The sequence below is a fragment of the Myotis myotis genome, unplaced genomic scaffold, assembly GCF_014108235.1.
Source record: "Myotis myotis isolate mMyoMyo1 unplaced genomic scaffold, mMyoMyo1.p scaffold_m19_p_2, whole genome shotgun sequence".
Taxonomy (NCBI): Eukaryota; Metazoa; Chordata; class Mammalia; order Chiroptera; family Vespertilionidae; genus Myotis; species Myotis myotis.
The window spans coordinates 150,627,287-150,643,722 of NW_023416324.1; positions in this window are offsets into that span (position 1 = coordinate 150,627,287).

Genomic DNA, 16,436 nt, shown 5'->3' on the forward strand with positions numbered 1-16,436 from the left:
TTATCTACATTAACTCATTTGATTCTCCCCATCACTCTATGAGATAACTATTCTAATTGCTACACTGAAGATTAAGAATTTCATCCCTTGTCCAAGGTCCCAGAGCTACTTCCCTGCAGAGCTGGTATCACAAGACTGCTAATGCTAGAGCCTACAGAAGATACTGTAACAGTTTCCTATTACTTCATTACAATGAAAAACACCCCCATATGGACCCAATCTTTAGAGTGTGGGAGCTATGCTCCTTTGCTGAAAGAGGTAAAGAGTGGATAAGAAGAGAAAGGGAGGAAAATAAAGTAGTTATTTAAACACCTCTAGAAAACAACAGTCCTGGAAACAGCAATATTTTATACTGTAGATCCTTAATAAATGTTGAGTGTTTCAGCAAAAACAACAACAAAACCAACAGGGTTTCCCAAAACTGCCTAAAGAAAGAAAATGTTTTATAGGAGGTTTCTCCTCCTATGTCCTGAGACCCCTCATCTCCATGTTGACTCTACCTCCTAATGAATGCATGGATGGTGAGCCAGCCAGGAAACATTTCCTCTCCCAGAACACGAAGCTGCAGGACTTGAATTGCATAGTTTCCCTTTACAGGCAACCTCTTAGGAATTGTCTACTTTACATTTTGAAGAACCCCTGTGTTTGATGACTGGACATCTGAAGAAATGCTAATGAATTCACTCGAGGGTCTGTAGGAGTCCATTGCCCACAATGGGAGCCATGTGGGTAGACACACAAAAAGGAAAAAAAGAGGGCAGAGAAGTTATGTTAGGAGTCATGGTGAGAATGTGCCTACTCTATAAGGGAGCAGAGGCTGGAATTCAGCAAGGTTGCAGGCCAGCTGTAAAGTCAGAAGAGTCTTTAGACAGAAAAGGTTGCTGGTTCTTGGCATATATTTTGCAATGGCTGTGGTGTGAGGGATGTTTGGAACAACTGTAAATAGGAATTGCTGTGTCCTTATTAGGAATAATCACTTCTCCAGGCAGAGAAGTGGCTGTCGAAGCTATGCTTATGACCTCCTTCCTCCCTCCTGGCCCCCGCCAGGCCTCCTCATTGCTCCTATAGAATTGCATTGAGGCTGGACTCTATGGTTGCTCTTGGAGATTGCTGCCCAGCAAGTCTGAAGAAAAGAAAAAAATCCAACGATTCCATCTGGCCCAGCTGGTCACAAGAGCTGTTTATTCCCATCAACACTGAGTCTAGTGTAGCCCTCCTCCCTACAGGGTGGCCTGAAGAGCTGTCCAGCAGGCCTGGCAAAGTTTGTCCCAGGCAGAACACTGGGCAGGATTTCAGGGGATTGGATCTGGGTGCTCCAGCAGCCTAGATTTGGAGAGGCAAGAACTCAAAAAAAGGTGGGGCTATGGATGAGCAGATTGGTGCCTCAGCTACCTTGCAGAGAAGGGCAGATGAACCCTCAATGTCAAAAGTCATTGTTCAGGGGTTGCTAAAAGTGTAGGCTGTGGCAATAGCAATATAGGTAAGAATTCTGGCGACACGCGAACTCATTTTTTTGGTTGATTTTTCTTTGTTAAATGGCATTTAAATATATAAAATAAATATCAAAAATATGTCTTTGTTTTACTATGGTTGCAAATATCAAAAAATTTCTATATGTGACACGGCACCAGAGTTAAGTTAGGGTTTTTCAAAATGCTGACACGCCGAGCTCAAAAGGTTCGCCATCACTGGCCTAGATGCATCTTATTGGGGGTTAGAGTAAGACTTGGCAAGTAGCTGAATTAAGGGGAAACAAAAACAAATGTCTAGGCCAGGGGTCCTCAAACTACGACCCGTGGGCCATATGCAAATACAAATATTGTATTTGTTCCCGTTTAGTTTTTTTACTTCAAAATAAGATATGTGCAGTATGCATAGGAATTTGTTCATAGTTTTTTTTTTAAACTATAGTCTGGCCCTCCAACGGTCTGAGGGACGGTGAACTGGCCCCCCGTTTAAAAAGTTTGAGGACCCCTGGTCTAGGCATAAGGCAGCCCGCCTTGGAGGAGGTGAAGGTCAATTATAAAAATTTAGGACTAAGGAGACTAAGCAAATTTGAAGATGAATATAAAGTAAATTTTTTACATTTTGAGTTTTAATCGATAGTGAAATAATCAAGTGAAGATGCCAGTAATGAATTAGATAAATAGGAATGGAGTTTAGGGAAAAGGCTGAACTAGATTTTCTTCATCAATGATCTATGAATATTCTCTTATTTATTTTACCTTTAATAACTATTAACACTATGAAACTGTAGCCCAGCATAGGAACTAACCATTACCAATGACCCACAACTATCCAAGTGCTCATCATATCCCATCCTTCCATCTCAGAGGAAACCAGGATGCTGATTTCTATGTCTATAACTTCTTCAGTTTATTTTCTGTGTTATTAGATATATATTCTTTTTTAAAAAGTAAATTAATTGCCCTGGCCTGTTTGGCTCAGTGGATAAGAGCGTCGGCCTGTGGACTGAAGGGTCCCAGGTTCGATTCTGGTCAAGGGCATGTACCTTGGTTGCGGGCACATCCCCAGTAGGACGTGTGCAGGAGGCAGCTGATCAATGTTTCTCTCTCATCAATGTTTCTAACTCTCTATCCCTCTCCCTTCCTGCTATAAAAAAATCAATAAAAATATATATTTTTTAAAAAAGTAAATTGATTGATTTTGTTTGCTTTTTAACTATAAAGAGGCTATGCTATAATGTCTGTTGGAACTTGCTTTTAACACTCAACATTATGTCACTAAGGTTCCTACATGTTATGTGTAGCTGAATATCATTGCTACTGTATAATATTGTGTGAAAATACACAATTTATTGTCATTGGGCATATGAGCTGTTTCCAGTTTTTTGCTATTCTGAACACTTGCTATGAACATTTTTTCATGTGTTTCCTGATATATATATATAAACTTTTGAGCTTATTCTTAGGAGTGGAATTGCCAGGTCATAAAGCATACAAATGTTCAACTCTTCAAGATAGTGACAAAGTGTTTTTCCCAGTAGTTGGGCCAATGAGAGAAAGATTTGAGAGGTATTCCTAGGGAGGTTATTGTTAAAGTCAGGGTAGAAGATGAGGTTGTCCAGGGAGACCATGTAAAAGCAAGGGGGAAAAAAAGAGATTGAAGTCTGATTCTTAGAAACATCTACATTTGGGTATGTATAGGAGGGAGAGGAACCAGAGAAACAGAAATGAGTGGTCAGAAGAGAGGGAGTACAAGCAGGAGAGAAGAAAGTTGAGCAGTCCAGGAGGAGAGTTTCTTAAAGACTGGGAGACCAGCACCAAAGGATGCTGTAGAGATGATCTGAGAAGAATCAAGATGGGGAAAAGATGAGTGATCTTTAAGAAAGCTGTTTGTGGCTTTGTTGACTACGCGGGTGGAAGCCAGATGTCAAGCTTTATGAGTGAGCATGGGAATGAGGGTGGTAAAGAGAAATACTGGTATTATAAATACCAGTTGGATAAGTTTGACAGGGAGTTGAGGTATGGATATTGAAAGTTAGAGGATATAGAAGAGCTGTGACATGGTATTTAATGTGTTATTTTTTAAGGTATAGAAGAGTTGACATGTTTATAGATTGTGAAGTAAAAGCCATTGGAAAGGAAGAGATTGAAGGAGTAAGAGAGGTTCATGGTAGAGGGAGGTCTTCTAAGGATCAGGAGAGGATAGACTCTGAGTTTGTTCTTGGCAACTCTATTTCTCTGAGAGAGATAAGATACAAAAGCTTTAAATGCATCAAAAATTATCATTATCATAGCAGCTAACATTGAGTGTGCTATGTAAAAGATCCTATTCTAAGTACTCACTACATATTATTTCATTTAATCCTCTGAACATTCAATGGCATAATAGAGATTTTTTAATTCTCTATTTTTAAGTCATTAATTAATCAAAAACCCCAGTATTTTCACACAATATTATACAGTGGCAATGATATTCAGCTACACATAACATGTAGGAACCTTAGTGACATAATGTTGAGTATTAAAAGCAAGTTCCAACAGACATTATAGCAGATTTTTAAATCTCTATTATAATTTAAGTTTTACAGAAGAGGAAACTGAGGCTTAGAGACATGACTAAACCAAGCTAGGTGATTGAGATCATGTACTCTGAGTCATTACTTGTAAGCTGAGAATGAGCTTGTGCAAGACAGCAAAAACTTAGGGCTGAGGGAAATCAGAAATGTGAGAAGAATGGAAAAGGTTTGGAGTAGGAACCCTAGGTAATGTAATAAGGTATCAGGGGAAAAGGAAAGGGAAGTGAACATATGGGGTTCCTACATGTGTTCAAGCAAAGTGCTAGGCCCTTTACATATACTGAGTTATTTCAAAAGAAAGAAATAAAAAATAACCAAGGGCCCACTGGTGATTGGAACTATGCAGGTGTAATGCAGTGTGGGTTTTCTCTAGCATTCTCAAACACCAGAGCAGAAATCTGTGAAGACAGTGCAGTTGAGCATGGGTTGGGAGTTATTTAAGTCATTAATTAATTAAAAGCCCCAGTTTCCTCAGGGGCCACCAGATAAAACCCTAGTTTATCTTACCCCCGTCACTTCCTCCTCTCTCTAGCCCAGCCCTAAAAGAAAGTAGAGAAGGAATGCATCTCAAAACTCTTCTACTTAACTCCACACCATAGCCTTGCTTCATTCGGGTTCTTCACACCAATCTTCCCCCTCTCCCCCAAATCTCCCCAGCCCTCCATGCCTCCCCTCTACATCCCCACTCCCCAGCATTCCGTCCCCAGATGAGCATCCACATTTGCTCTCCTGGCTGCTTCTCCTCCCTGGATTCCCAGACTGGGAGAAGAGAAAGCCTGTTTTCAGTTAAGGCTCTGGTCACACACAGATGCCTTTTCCATTACTCTTGTTTTTCCTCTTGAAGTGTAACATTTCCAATTAACTCTCCACTGGGGAGGAGGCCTGCATTACCCACTCCCACATGGGGTGCAGGCCAGGGTCCTTGGAGGCCTGCCCTGGGCTGCCTGTAGCTGACCCCTGAGCAGGCTGCAATAGGAGCTGCCTTCACTGAGGGTAGGGAAGGTGAACCCATGGACACAGTTTGAGAGCATGTGCAAGGTTTGCCCACCACTGTGGCAAACGTCTGGGAAATTGATACTTTTCTAAGCTTCTTTACTGACCCTCTCTGACAGCCTGAAGATACTAAATATTAACCTTGTCTGTGTGAGTACATGGAATTTATCTTGCTCTATCTTAGAATCTAAGGGACGAATTAAAAAACAAGGACTATAAGAGGCCCGTGAAAATCAAAAGGATCTCCTCATGGATCTTTACTTTGTACATACCTGTGTAGCATATATTTCCCCCACAAATTATAGTAGGGTGTAAGTGAAAATGTGAGAGTCCCTTCTGCCCCCAAAGGACAGTTTATATCACTGCCCATATGATATAAGAAAATACACAAATTTGCTTTGAAATCTGGATACTGACCAGTTGACTCAGCTCAATCATTAGTCTCTGTGGGTTAGCCCCACACACAGGAAATTCAAATTTGGGCCTCAGGAAAATGAAAGACTGGCATTTGAACAGATCCTGAAGGTTGGTCAAAATTGTCAAAATTGCAAAAGTTTAATTGTGAATGTCAAGCGTTGTCTGTGATAAGTCTGTGGTGTGATTTCAATAGGCCAGGCATTATGCTAGGACCTTGCCCATCACGGCAGGATTTGTCCAGTGGGTGAGCAACAAACTTGTGTTGCACGAGGACTTCTATGGGGAAATCCCATCTGTGCAGAGGGCCCAGACTCCATCTCTTTGCCTATTCAGAGCTTCACTTCAAGAATCCTTGCCCAAGCTGATTTGGTTCAGTGGATAGAGTGTCAGCCTGTGGACTGAAGGGTCCCGGTTCAATTCTGGCCAAGACTTTGTGCACGGGTTGCTGCCTCAATCCCCAGTAGGGGGCAGGCAGGAGGCAATCGATCAATGATTCTCTTTCATCCTTGATATTTCTATCTCTCTGAAATAAATAAAAAAAAAAACTTTTTTTAAAAGAATCCTTGATACTGGGTCTCATAGGTTGGAGATTCACCTGATTGATTTTGGAGTTGGGAAAAAGGGTTGAAGCAATATCCTTTCCATAGCAGGAAGAACAAAAGCCAGGGGAACTGAGTTGAAGGAAACAGCAGGAGGATGCGAGGAATTTAGTTTAAAGGGAGGAACTGGAGAGTCCTGTCAAATGTGAGGCCAGACTCATAAGTGAAGGACACATGCTGTTTATAATCGTGAGTTAAGTAGGCTTGATTACACCTTGAGAGCTCTGGGGCCTCCTCTAGGCACCTGGGTCCAATTATCTAGGGCCCCATCTACCTAGAAGGGAAGCTGCATCTGGCTCTGATTCCCAGCCTGACTTCACTCTCTCCAGACACTCATCCTCTGTCTGACATGAATTTAAAGGAATACAGGTGGTAGAGGGGATCCATACACCTTCCGGGAATATGTTCACTGCTTCATATTTTATATCTGCCTTAAGTTTTATAACGAGCAACTTACTTATTCCTCTGCACAATTTGTCCTGGTCACATGTCTGCACACTGAGATGCCCCACCCCCACTTTGTCCTATATAATAAAGAGCTAATATGCAAATGGTCCTCACGCCCTCATGCCATCATGTGGTAAGGGCTCAGACACTCATGCTCTCGCACCCTCGCGCCCTTGCACCCTCGTGCTGGAACTGCTCAGATACTCAACATGGGGGAGAAAGGAATGGGGACCAGCCAGGCTGTGGCCCCGGGCACCAGCGGCTGGGGCTGCAGCCTGGAAGAGGGACAAGCCACTCGCCCCATGGTCCCAGGTGCCAGCGGCTGGGACTGCAGCCCAGGAGAGGGACAATCCACACACCCCATGGTCCCAAGCACCTGCAGCTGTGGCCCAGGCAAAGCCGCCCACCCACAGTCCCCCGCGGCTGCGGCCGGCCCGGGCCAAGCCGGCCCGGGTCCTGGGTGCCTGCGGCCAGCCAGAGGGAGGGAAGCCCAGGTCCTGGGTGCTTGCTATCAGCCAGAGGAGGGAATCCTGGGTACTGGGTGTGGGGCAAGGCAGAGGCAGTTAGGGATGATCAGGGCAGTAGGGGAGTAGTTAGGGGCAATCAGGCCAGTAGGGGAGTAGTTAGGGGCAATCAGGCAGATAGGCAGAGGTGGTCAGGGATGATCAGGCAGGCAGGCAAGCGGTTAGGAGCTAGCGGTCCCAGATTGGGAGAGGCAGTTGGACATCCCCTGAGAGGTATCGGATTGGAGAGGGTGCAGGCTGGGCTGAGGGCCCCCCCCCTTCCCTGTGCACGAATTTCATGCACCAGGCCTCTAGTAGAGATATAATTGATATATAACACTGTGTAAGTTTAAGTTGTACAATATAGTAGTTTGATATAGGTGTATATTGCAAAATGACCACAATAAGGTCAGTTAACTTACCTCATGTAGGTACATTTTTGTGTATGTGTGGTAAGAACTTTCAAGATTTACTCTCTTAGCAACTTTCAAGTTTACAATACAGTATTGTCAACTTTAATCACCACGCTGCACATTACATCCCAGAGCTTATTCATCTTATAACTGGAAGTTTGTATCCTTGACCATCTTCACACATTCCCCCTTCCTGAATATGTTCTTTTAGCTATGAGTTGTATGCATTCCTTATATATTTTGGATATTAACCCTTTACGGGATACATGATTTGCAAATATTTTCTCCCATACAATAGATTGCCTTTTCATTCCACTGATGGTTTTCTTTCCCTGTGCAGAAGATTTTTAGTTTGATGTAGTTCCACTTTTTTAATTTTTGCTGTTGTTGCCCATGCTTTTAGTGTCACATTCATAAAATCATTACCAAGACCAATGCCAAGGAGCTTTTTTTCTATGTTCTGGGAGTTTTGTGGTTTCAGGACTTCCATTTAAGTCTTTCATTACTGAGTGGTGTAAAATAGGGTTCCAGTTTTATTCTTTTGTATGTGGATTATTTTAAGGACATAAAGGTGATTTAAAATTATTAGGAAATGGAAAAGTGGATCAGGAAATACTCAGTGCATATTTATTGCATTCAGATCACAGGAATGGCTACTTTGGAAAGAAAATAGAAAAAAATATCATCTTAGATTTCTAGAAGTGAACCTTTCAAATGGAGAGGCTGCATTTATCCATATGGAAAAGGTAATTAGATGCTTAAACATGGAGACTAGCTGAGGAGGGGACCTGGATCTTCTTTTAAGGGGGTGGTTAGGGAAAGCTTCTCTGAAATGGTATATTTAGGCAGAGACCTGAAGAATAAAACGAGCCAGCCTTAGAAAGAACATGTGGAAATTCTTTCCAGGGAGGACATGGAATATGTGGAGTCCCTGAGACTGGAAAGAGTTTTTCTAGGAATTGAAAGATCGCTGTGACTGAAGCTTATTTTTAAAAACATAATCAAATAATATTACATAAAAAGTTTACTTACTGCATTTTCATTTAATATAAAATGCATGTCCTATTTGCTTATCATTTACTCCTGCCAGGTGGATACTATTACTATCAACCTCTGGCTTGGAGGTGCCAGAGTCACCAGCATTAAGTAGTAAGCTGAACGGGGTGGCCTCAGCCAAGCACCTGCCAGCTTACCCAGAACACTTACTAACCCAAGACTTTGCTCCTCTCTTTTTGCACTTTTTCGGTCCTAAGCCTGGCCTGCTTGACAGTCACCTACCCATCTATGGCACTGTGATTTCTCTATTTCCGAGGCCAGTGACGGCTGTTTTGTGGACATTGGGCTCCTCCAACTTTCTCTCTACTGTCTAACCCTATCCAGGAGTAGTCACCATAGAAAAAGAAAATATTATTAGAGATTGTACCATAGATTCAGGGACTATCTCCACTGAACTGAGACATGAAAGTAGTATGTTTATCAAGAAAGATTATACTTGTCGCCACAGAGTCTTTTTCAGGCTGTAGGCTAAACAAAGGGAGGCTGCCCTCTGGGCTGGTATTCTGTGCTCTGTCCAGCCCTCGAGACAATGCGCTGCTGACTTCATGGGCTTCCAGTGCTGCCCAGACAGGCCCTGTCTCTCAGCCACAGGCATCTTCCTTTATGTATTTTCATTGTAAGAAGCTATTCAAGGATGATTCAGGGAGTAGAAAGAAATGATTTCTCAGACAAGATATTTTAAAAGGCTAAATATGTATAATATAGTTAAACAATGACTAACACTGGCCCCTTCAGCTCCTTGTGAACTCGGTTGGGCCAAGGCATTGTTTAGGCTGGCCAAAGATCGGGGGATGGCTCACCCCCACGTGGTCTTCATCCATCAGCTGCCTCTTCCCCATTTACTTGTGGAAAGAGCACAGACCCAGACCTGCATTCAAATCCTGATGCCACTTATTAGCTGTGTGGTCTTTAGTAAAATCCTTAACCTAAGATTTAACCCTAAATCTCAGTGTCATGGCCTATAAAATGGGGATAATACTTCCTCCCTCTTCTCTTGGAAATGTTTCAAGGATTAGTGATATAAGGTGTTCAATAAATGTTATTAACTTATTTTCAGAATTAAACCTATCTTTCCACTCCTACTGTTTTCCCTGACTTCCCTTTCTGTTCCTCTCTCTGTTTCTTAATAATAAAAGAAATTATCAATGTAATAAATGTACGTGTTGAAAAACAAATACAAAAGATATGATAATAAAAAGCAAGTCACTTTTTCCATCCTTCCTAAGCCTCGCCTTGCTCACAGATATAACTATTGAATAATTTCTATGGTAGTCATCCCCATATCTCTGATAATATGCTTACATCACCTTTTTCTTTTTAAATAAAATATGCATATGGTAAAAAATAAATCCAAATGTGTAAAAAGGACCATATGTGGCTGCCATAAAAATGTGTCTGAGACCAACAGCCCAGGTGCCATGCTCTGAAATCCATCCCCCTGCACAGAGGCCAAAGCTTAAGCATGGCAGGGATCCTGAGGCAGGCCCCTTCTTGGGAGAAGTGAGGCTCCTCAGAAAGACAACTTTCACTCAAGAATGCCCATCAGCTTTGCCGAATCTTCCCTAGTCTATGCTTCACCTAAGATTTTTCCTGCCCAACCCTCCTTCCTTCACAGACCTTCACATCCCAGAGGAGACCCAGCCTCTTCTTTCTCCCTCCTCATTTTCCCTCACTGATGTCCCCCAGTATACTAGTATCTCTTACACATCTACTCCTGTCTCCGCATCTCCTTCTCACAGGATCCAGCTAACATAGTGGTGCCAGGAGTGATCCAAGATAGAGTCAGTAAATAGGTCTCTTGGCCCCTTAGTGACCAGTGAGCCAAGAGACACCATCATGAGTGATGTGTGTGGCAGAGATGGTCACACGGTAGTGGTCTAATCGCTGAAGATTTCATAGAAGGTGAAAATATCTCTGTGGAGGGAGATGCCATGACTGGTGTGATGAGACAGGTATTTGGAAAACCATGGGAGAAACTGTCTACAAAGACAGTGGAGTCTCTGGTTACTGCTAAGATGTGCTAGTATTGACTCCATACGGAGAGCTAATGTGAAAGAGGGCCATTAGTAAACAGTTAAGGACTAAATGTGAGAGCCAGAAGGCCTCTTTGGTACCTTACAAAGATGCAGCTAAGAGTAGAATGAGCAAAAACCAAATCTCATAGTTAAAGATGCAAAGCTCCTGAGACATTTGTGTGCTCAGCCAAGGCAGGTATGCTATGCTAAAATCAGGGCGCTCCCTGGAAAATACTAGGACCCTGAAACATAGCATGGGATCATCAGGCCAGATGTCCCTGAAGACTGATTCTACAGCTACCACTTTCTTAGCTCATCAGAGTTTGCAGGTGGCTCACTCCTTAGTTAGAGGTAGCATTTCCCCTGTGCTGGAAGATGCTGCAGAGATCCCTTCCCCAGAGAACACACCTTCTCAAAAGCTGTTCCCCATCTCCTCTCCCGGATGATTGGCCAATAACTTGGGTTAAATCCCAGCATAAGTGGCCTGGGAGGTGTTGGGCTTGATAAAGGATGAACAAGACAACGTAGATGGGCAGCCAGTGAGGATGCTTCTTAACACCTGTAATTGAAAAAAGTCAGGAGGCTGAAGGAAGTCACCCTAATAAAAAGTCACGATCTTGCTCAGTTCCCAGACCTGAGCCTTTTTTCAGATCTAGAACCCAATGAGTCAGGATATGTGATATTATAGCAAGTACATACAGTGATCATTCCCTTCATCCTTCCCCCAAGGGACTCCAGTGACTATAGACTGAAAAAAGGGGGATACCCAGACATTTTGGGGACTACTGGATGCAGGATCTGAGTAGACCTGGAGACCCAAAGCATCATAATGCTTCCTCTACCTTCATTAGAATGGGGACTCTGGCAACCAAGTAATAATGAAGTCTTGGCCAAAGTCTGGCACACAGTGGGCCCCCTGAGTTTGTGGATACACCAAGTGGTCATTTCCCTAGTGTCTAAGTGTATAATTGGAAAGGATATGCTTGCAATTAGAATAACCCCCTCCTGGTATCCTCAACCTGCTGAGCAGAGTTACAGTGAAGACAGCAAAATGGAAACCTCTGGAACTTTCCCCCAACACCTCTAATACTTGGCTAAGATAGTAAATCAAAACAAGTGTCAACACCAAGGAAGGAGATTATTACCAATTTTAAAGATCGAAGGACACGGAAGTGGTAATCCCAATCACATCTCCATTTAATTCACCAGTCTGACCAGCAGAAACTGCATGGATGCTGACGAATGACTGTAGACTACTGAAAGGACAAGCAAGTCGGAGCCCCGACTATAACTGCTATGGCAGGCCAGAATCTTTCCTAGAACAGATGATCTGGCCATTGATCTGGTGAATTTATTATTTTCAATCCCAGTGAGAAAGGAGAATCAGAAACAGTTTGCATTCATGTGTAAGGAAAAGCAGTGTTCATTTACAGTTTGCCTGAGGGATATAGTAATTCTCTTGCTGCTGTCATAGCCCAAAGAAGTCTAGACTACCGGGCCATCCTGAAGGATATAACACCCTCCATGACTGACCGTGCTTTTGAGGCAGGAAGAACAACAGGTGATTAGCTCACTGAAGGTCTTGGTACTCATGTGCCCCAGAAGATGGAAGATAAACCGTATGGAGACTCAAGGATCTGCCACTTCTCGAAAGTTTTTAGGGATCCAATGATTGAGGGCATACTGGGAAAACCCTTCCAAAGTAAAAGACAGATTACAAACGTGGAGGCTGACTGGCTGAAAGGCCTCTCTAGGTTGTAGAGGCAACACATCTCACTGTTTCTGTCTGTATCCTGGGGACACTGAAAGCTGCCTGCTCTGAGGGAGGCTCAGCAGAAAAGGCTGCAGCAGGTCCAGGCTACAGCGCAAACAGCCCCGCCCCTTGTACCATCTTACCTAATAATAAACATGTAAATTGACTGTCCCTCCGCTATGCTCACCAGCCAATCAGGAGAGTATGCAAATTAGCCCAACAAAGATGGCGGTTAATTTGCATACATAGGCGTGAAGTGGCAGAGCAAAGACTGAAGGCTCCAGGCCAGAGCAGCAAAGACTGAAGGCCTGGGTCCTGGGTGCCGGAGGAAAACCGGTGCCGGCAGCCAGGCGAAGGGAAGGCCTATTGCATGAATCCCTTCATGCAACAGGCCTCTAGTATGATTCAGAAAACCCTGGAGTGTTGGTGGCAGGAAAACTTCCTGCTATGGTAGATGAGAAATTCGATCACTACCTCTTCTCCTATTTTTAGTTCCTCTATTCCCATTATAAATTTCAATTATACCTTTAATATAGTTCTGTTATCTGAAGACTGCCCACTTGACTCACTTTGAAAATAAGGTATTAGCACCCTTTTCATTTTTCCATCTCCTAGTTTCTGTCCTCAGTACATTTACTTTTACGTTGTCAAGGTTGGAAACATGTATGTTCTATTCTTCAACTGAAACTGTCTTCCATCATCTATAGATTGACCTTAAAGTTTAAAATCAATATAGTATATTAACATTATTATGGCTATGTAATAATTATTCACTACAGAACCAAATGCCTCCCGATGATTACATTTCACTATATTTTTTAGTTGTTTTATTTTTCCTGGCTTTTCTTTTCTTTTTTTCTTTATTGATTAAGGTATTACATATGTGTCCTTATCCCCCCATTCCCCCCCCCCACTCATGCCCTCACCCCCTGGTGTCTGTGTCCATTGGTTAGGCTTATATACATGTGTTGGGGTCCAGCCCCAGCAGGTCCAGGGGTTCCCAAGGTGTGGATGGAGTCAGCGAAGAAAGAATGGCACGGAGACAGCAGTGTTCAGATGATCAGCATAGCCAGGTTCTCGCCAGGTTCTCCAGCCAGGTTCTAGCCAGGTTCTCTAGCCAGGTTCTGTCTTTATTGTCCTGTTACATCTGTATTTAAACCAGTTGATTTTAATCCTATCCATTCTATTCCAAAGGTTAGGGTGTTTGTTAATCTAGTTCTGTTGAGTTTAATCCTGTCTAGGTTAATCTCTGTGTTCCATTATAAGGGCTATTCTAAGGTTACTGCTCTACTAATAAGCTACCAGGAAGTGACTGAAGGAGATTATCCTACCCAGTAAAGGTCATGTCCTCCCAGCCTCGCTGCTTGCCTTCCCTGGGACTGCCCTGTGTCGGTGAGTCTCCAGGAGCATAGGCTTTGGTGCTTTCCCTGGTGGGCAGACCCCTGGGGATGTGGGCCCAACAAGTCCCAACAGTCTTAGTCCAAGTTCTTCATAAGTAGTACATGGTATTTCTATAACACTAGGGGGTTTTACTGATTTATTCTCTTCCTTAGTCCTGCTAATCCCTAACTCCAGGGGAAAAATCCCCACCTGGGGAAACAACCTTTCTCAGGGAGGTGGTCTTGGTTAAAACACATAGTGCTAAGAGGGGGAGCAAACATATTAAGAACAGTATGTCATATACCCCAGGTCCCTTGAAACATAAGCTGTGCAGATGTTTCTTCCCTGCAGCAACTATGTCAAGCAGCAAGAATGGACCGGCTTCCAGCATACATGCATACAAATCCTTTAGTTGATCTCTCCTCCTTACCCCCATCCTCCCCTACCTTCCCTCTGAGGTTTGACAGTCTGATCGATGCTTCTCTGTCTCTGGATCTGTTTTTGTTCATCAGTTTATGTTGTTCATTATATTCCACAAATGAGTGAGATCATGTGATATATTTACCTCTCTCTGACTGGCTTATTTTGCTTAGCATAATGCTTTCCAGCTCCATCCATGCTGTTGCAAATGATAAGAATTCCTTCTTTTTTACAGCAGCATAGTATTCCATTGTGTAGATGTACCACAGTTTTCTAATCCACTCATCTGCTGATGGATACTTCGGCTGTTTCCAAATCTTAGCTATGGTAAATAGTACTGCTATGAAAATAAGGGTGCATATATCCTTTCTGATTGGTGTTTCTAGTTTCTTGGGATATATTCCTAGAAGTGGGATCACTGGGTCAAATGGGAGTTCCATTTTTAGTTTTTTGAGGAAACTCCACACTGTTCTCCACAGTGGCTGCACCAGTCTGCATTCCCACCAGCAGTGCATGAGGGTTCCTTTTTCTCTGCATCCTTGCCAGCACTTGTTGTTTGTTGATTTGTTGATGATAACCATTCTGACAGGTGTGAGATGGTACTGCATTGTCGTTTTGATTTGCATCTCTTGGATGATTAGTGACTTTGAGCATGTTTTCATATGTCTCTTGGCCTTCCTATGTCTTCTTTTGAAAAGTAGATACTTTTGCCCATTTTTTTTATTGGATTGTTTATCTTCCTTTTGTTAAGTTGTATGAGTTCCCTATAAACATTGGAGATTACACCCTTATCAGTGATAACATTGGCAAATATGTTCTCCCATGCAGTGGGCTTTCTTGTTGTTTTATTGTTTCCCAGCTTTTCTAATTGCCTTTGTGGAGGCAGGGGTTCCCCTCCTTTTTATTTGCCTTTGTTAGAGTTGCATTTAATAAGACCTCCTTATTATAGCATTAATTCTTTTGATACCACCCACTTTTTTTCTGGGAGATATTTCTTCTAGCCCTGCCCTCCTGTTCTAATTTAAACTAGCTGCTTTATTAATCTGCACTGCACCACTATTATATTAAGACTTCACTGTTCTTCTGATTTGCATCCATTGTTTTCTAGTACCACATATATTTCTAGCTCTTTCTTTTCTAATGATACCTTTTGAAAAAGTGTACAGGAGGTAGCCCTGGCCGCGTAGCTCAGTTGGTTAGAATGTCATCCTGATAACCAAGGTTGTGAGTTCAATCCCCAGTCAGGGCACATAAAAGAAGCAACCAATGAATGCACAAATAAGTGGAACATGCCCTAGCCAGTGTGGTTCAGTTGGTTGAGCATCATTCCATGCGCCAAAAGGTTGCCAGTTCATTCCCAGTCAGGACACATACCTAGGCTCAGGGGTGTGTACAAGAAGCAACTGAGCAATGCTTCTCTCTCATATCGATGTTTCTCTCTCTCTCCATCTCCCTTGCTCTCTCTCTAAAAACAAAACATTATTTTTAAAAAGGTGAAAAAACAAATCAATATTTCTCTCTCAATCTATCTCAAAAATCAATTTAAAAAATTATACAGGAGGTAAACTTTTTGATTTCTTGTATCTGAAAATGTCTTTATTCACCTGTCATACTTAATTGATAGTTTGGCAGACTGTAGAATAGGTTGAAAATAATTTTTCTCATAATCTGAGGGCATTGCTTTATTGTTTTCTATATTCAGTTATTTCTGTTGAGAGAACTGATGCGGATTCTAGTTTGATTCTCAATTTTTGTGTTTGTTTTTTGTTTCTTAGAAGCTTTTCGATCTTCTATTTCACCTTGATGTTCTAAAATTTCACAAATAGGTGTCTAGGTGAGAACCTTATTCATTCACTGTGCTTGGTACTCAAAGGGACCTTTAAATATGAAGACTTGCCGAAACCAGTCTAGCTCAGTGGATAGGGCGTCGGCCTGCGGACTGAAGGGTCCCGGGTTCGATTCCAGTCAAGGGCATGTACCTTGGTTGCGGGCACATCCCCAGTAGGAAATGTGCAGGAGGTGGCTGATCGATGTTTCTCTCTCATCGATTTTTCTGACTATCTCTCTCCCTTCCTCTCTGTAAAAAATCAATATATTTTTAAAAAAATTTAAAAAAATATGAAGACTTGTGTCCTTCAATTCTGTTAAATTCTTTTTTTTATTTCTATTATAATTTTTCCTCCTTTTTGCTTTATTTTTTAAGCAAGTTTATTCTTTTCTTTTTTTTTTTTAAATCCTCACCCAAGGACATCTTAGAAAGAGGAAGGGAGAGAGAGAGAAACATATATGTGAGAGAGAAACATTGATCAGTTACCTTCTGTACATGCTCCAACTGGGGATCAAATGTGCAACCCAGGTATGTGTCCTGACTGGGAATCAAACTGGTAACCTTCAGTGT